This window comes from Rosa chinensis, chromosome 2, assembly GCF_002994745.2.
Source record: "Rosa chinensis cultivar Old Blush chromosome 2, RchiOBHm-V2, whole genome shotgun sequence".
Lineage (NCBI taxonomy): Eukaryota > Viridiplantae > Streptophyta > Magnoliopsida > Rosales > Rosaceae > Rosa > Rosa chinensis.
Window position 1 is genome coordinate 18,859,720 of NC_037089.1, and position 5,321 is coordinate 18,865,040.

General features: G+C 37.6%; 1 pseudogene; it reads right to left on the minus strand.

The window, feature by feature from the left end:
- Positions 1 to 1,865: 1,865 nt before the first annotated feature.
- LOC112190015 lies at positions 1,866 to 3,529 on the minus strand (annotated as a pseudogene).
- Positions 3,530 to 5,321: the final 1,792 nt, after the last annotated feature.

Here is a 5,321-nt window from a genome sequence, read left to right on the forward strand (position 1 = left end):
CGGTTTGGAGTAGGTTAGAATCGGAACTAATACAAGTACCCAAATCATCTTGGAGTTGTCCAAACATGACGCTCCATTGCTTTGGCGGATAAAGTGCTCCGATAATGTACATCAACTCGTAGTTGAGGTTGAATGCTTGATAGAAATAGTTGAATTTCCTTGAAACAAGATAGGTGATTAATATGCGAATTTGTAAAGTCAAACATCAATAATTTGCATATGTACTTTGATAAAATTGTTAGCAAAGTGTATAAGCAATGTAGTGGTTGACAACAAATGGCATCTTTAATTGAGTGCCGCTAAAGTGAAATTCAATATGGCAATGAAATTACAGATGCATTTTTACGTGAAATAGCATGCTGCCAAGTGATAAGCCGTGTTTAATCAGCCAATATGGTACATATGTGGCGATGTCACTACTACAGAAATTGAATCAGACGACGGCTAAAAACCGTCGTCTAATAGGGAGGCTGACTGTAGTATATCTCGGTGACGTCTGATGAAGGCCGATTTAGAGAACTGTCGTCTGAAGGGCTCGGCATATCTGTCGATAGCATGTTGACAAGCAACTTTAGCAACCGTTGTGTGATTGCGATTAAAAGGTCGCTTTATTTTATGCTCGTTGTGTGAATTTTATTCAGACGACAGTTTTCATTTTGTAGCCGTCGTGACTATTGTATACATTCGACAATTCTTTTGACAAAAAGTGTGGTGTGAAGACTAACAATTAAACGTATTTGTGACAACACGTTGTGCTATAACATCTTGGACAATACTTTTCATTTATTCTTGTTGTCTAAGTGTTACAAAAGTTCTAAACAATCAAATTAACTCAAATCCCACCATATACAAAATGCATTCAGTAAATTGATACAAGTTGAGGGCTGAGCCTCCCAGCTAGGCTGGGTTCCAAACCCCTTTCACAAAAAAAAAAAAAAAATTGATACAAGTTGAAACCACAAAACCAAAAGCTACTTGTGGATGAGCATAACATATTAGTCGTTTGAACTCGCTGGTGGCACCTCCCCAAATTGCAGCACCTTGTCTATGTACAGTGGCCAAATAAGTCCGGACTGGCAACCATTGCACAAAGCTTTCAACCCAACACTCTTAAGTAAATACAACAATTCAATGTCAAAATGTACATATAAGATAGATGGGTCATCTCTGATATACATGTAATCGTCTGGTGCAATTCAATGAAAAATAAGTCAAAATATATAACGAACCAGGAACAGCTCAAAAAGAATGTATAGGTTACAAAACCAACAACAAACGTCAAGGATAACAAACCTGGAGGGTGATATCTAAAGAATAGGACAACTGTATTATCCACTGTAAGAACAGCATCATTAACCTGCACAACAGAAGCACTCTCTTAAATATAAGTTCATAACTTATACATGCAGTGAAGTACATACACTCAAATATCAGGTTTTCATACGAGTACTAAAATGTTTAGCGAAAAAACTGCCTATGGGGAGTCTCAAAGTACATAAAAATGTCACTGAAAAACAATCTACAAGAATCTAAACAACTCCAAATTTTATTTTTTTTTCCTTTCATTCTGCCTTCTACCATTTACTAGACTCATTTGACTGAATTATGAATTCCATTTACAGTCATAACAATATGTGTAGACTGTTTCTAAAATTCACATATCACCTTTGCTTGCTTTGCAGGAGCTTTTGCTGCAACATGATGAGCTTGTTACTCAATAAGCTTAATTTCACTCACTAGAACAATGGGAAGTAATATGGAAATTAAAAGTAACATTTTCTTGGACTTTATTTACAAGGGAAAAGAAATTGTTTAACAAAAAGATAAAAAAAAAAAGATAAAAAAAAAGGGATAACTGATGGCTCAACATGAGTGATGAATGATGACAAGGCTTCTTTCAGACTAATGCTTCTTATTGGAGCCAGTTTTAACATCTTGCAACATATTGTTACGTAAAAGTTATAACAGCAAACTAAATTAGTCCAACCTTATTCATAGCTGCCATTGCCTTACTAGCACCTTTCATGCCAACAGCAAATGATGACTGGGCGTGCATTGCCTGCAAGAGGATATAAATTTTACTAAGAGCACAACAAACCAGGAGAAAAAATTGAATCCAGATGAATCTCATATAAAGATATAGAGTTGACAGCCGACCTATGTATGAGTTGCTATTGCTCTCATTTGAGCCCTAATTCCTTGCAAGTTAGATATATGTTGCCTAAGCCTGATTAGCTGCTTGGCCAGTATTTTAGTTGCTACCTGCATAATTCAACGAAAAAGGCTTAACCATATACAAATCATCTATATATGACAAAATGCAATTTGCGGTCATTGAGTATTCTTGGACTGATGATAATAATCGAATACAACACAGAACATACCTCATTTCCTGTTTTAGCAGTTCTCTTTATCTCAGCAACTTCCTGACAGGACAGTAAAATATATTCAATCTAAAGACAATTAAACTAAAAAACTGTTAACCAAGTAAGAGTGTCTACTGGAAGCTTCTGACATACTTCTAATTGCAATGCTCCAATTTTCTTCTTTATACCTGTAGCAGAATGGGGAAGGAAAAGTAAATATGAGGATCAAATTGATGCCAGCACATGCCCATTTGTTCTAATAGATCACTATCATAAAGCCAATTAAACAATCTGCAATGCAATATCCAATATGTATTGTTTGTCATTAGAACCCTCCAATTCATATAGTCTAATTCTTTTGTTAGAAAAGTCTTCTGCAACGAGATAGTCTACAAGTATAATTTACTATAATCTAAATCTAGAAGCATGTTTGCTCCAACAAGATAAAGAAGTTATTTACATAAAATTTATAATGCAAGTTGTATATACAAAATGAGAAGTTAATGGAAAACTAGATTCCTCTCTTTGACCAACTCTACGTAAAACAAAGGGTAGCAAAATCACAAATTTACAAGCCATTCAAACAGAACATGATCTTTAATTGTTCTTTCCATCATGATGGAATAGTAGCCTCACACAGAAAGACAACTTTATGCATATAAGAAATAATGTAAGGCTTAAGTAACTCCAAATACCTGTGACGAAAGAGGTGCTTGGCTTCTTTTGGCAGCTTGCATTTGGACATAGTACTCCTTGAACTCAACCGGGTAGATTCTACCAAGATCCACCATGTCCTCTTCATCACGCTGCAAAAGAAAATAGTTTTCTTATAGGCTAGTATCACTTAAATAACTGGTTTCAACAACCATACACACATATGGATCTCTTTTAATTGTGCACAGAATCCCCGAAATTAACCCCATTTCCGTAGATTCCGATCACAACCTCCCTAAAATCAATCAATCTCCACAAAATCCAAAACGCAAATTCAAGACGAATTGAAGAAAACCAAACACTAAAGATCGGATTTTCAAACTGAACAGATTAGGGGAAATCAAAAATTGAGAGAAAGAAGAAGTAGATAACTGGTTGGAGACCTCGAAGAGCACCTCTGTTTTGAGGAATTGAGCCAAGCTCTCATCCTCGTCCTCTGATATCATCATGCTGGTGGCCAGAGATTGAAAAACCTGTAAAGCTCTTCAAAGCTGAGGCCACTAGCATGCTCCAAAACCTTCCACGTCTTGTCGGCGTACTTCGGATCCACCACCACTCGGTGCTTGAATCTAGAAATTCCTCTTCTTCTAGTTACTCATCGATTCTCCAATTTAATTCCTCCGATTCGAAAAATCTCACAAAACCTAGGAGTCAATCTTGGCCTGAAATCCAAGGCCTTCTCCCCCAGCTTGTCGTAGTCAATGACCCAGTGAAGGAATCACCTTATAGGGCAGACTCTCGAAGTAGATCTAGGTGGGCGAGATCTTCTTCCCTCCGGAGGTGTAGTAACCATGGGTCAAGTGACCGCTGGAAGGGAGCCCATGATGCGGTCGTGGGGATGGAACATGGCGGTGTAGTAGCGGTTGCCGGGCATGCCTTCAGATCAACGGAGAGGATGACGACCCCTTGGATTATGGTCATTGATGGCCTTGAAGGGCTGGTCCCGGAGATGGTGAGGAAGTACAGCCTCTGCCATGACGATGTCAAGCGAAGAGTGAAGCCCGGTAATTGGTTAGAGAGACTGGTTTTGGTTTGAAAGTAAAGCCTGAGCGAAGAGTGAGGGTTTGGGAGAGTGAAGTTTTGGTTTTGGGGAGACGCTGTCGAGAGTGACGAGCTTTGGGTGTATGTCAAGAGAGAGTGAGGTGCTGTTGAGAAAGTGAGGAATGAGCTTTGGGTTTTTTGTTTTTTTTTTTACTCAAGTGTTGGGATTTCAAACCCGGTTATATCAATTTGGACAAGCTTTTCTAATTTAGACAATGACTCACACAACAGAATTTTATAAAAATGTGGTCTGAATGTAGCTATTTGAATTTGTAATTTATCTTCTATCAATTTGACTTCCCTCGTTGGGGAGTTGGAGAAAAATGATGGTGGGAAATCTCCTTCCTTTCTGCCAAACATATTAATCAGATCACAGTTTTATTGTTTCTCGTCGTATGATTAATACGTGTTGGGAGAAAATTTTGGGTTTGAGATGGGGTTTGGCACCACAAACATGGTGGGAAACTTGCCGCTCAATTTTTTTAGGGTCATACAACAGTTTTATCCTTAAACGTCTTCTGAACTAGTTCATAATTCCATATCAGACGACGGATTTTATAAAAACAACGTCCAAAAAAAAAAAATCAATCAGACGATAGAAAACTATGATGCGTAGTCTGAGAGGTCTCGTCTGATTCAATTTTTGTAGTAGTGTGTGTAGCCAAGACATAGTGGTTATGTTTTAATAATCATGCTTTGGTATGTACCTGATATAAGCAATCATATAGGCAATATGGTATTATGGTTTAATTGCTCACTAGAGGTACATTTTGCATGTATTGAGATGTAATATTTGGATGCCACTAAAATTATGCAAGTGAAAAGCATGGAGCCCCATACTGATGACAACAGAATCAAATGATATGTAGGCACAATATTTTATATATCACATTCTTGAGACGTAGGGTTTGACAAAGGAGTATGGCTAAAGTTTTTATTGACTAAGAATGTAATGGTACATTCATGTTAATAAAATGCATAGTGATGAGCGCTTGACTATCACTCACGCCCCATAAGCTACGAAGCTAAAAATGCAAATAGTATTGATGGCATGAGTTCTCATGCTTGTGTGTCAATAGATGAAGTGGGATAGTGCATGCAACCAATAAGCATGGCCATACATGTTTAAAAGCGTGCTTATGCCGCCCAAGCGTGGCACTATATTAGTATCATAGCGGGTATGTATATAATCAAAACATG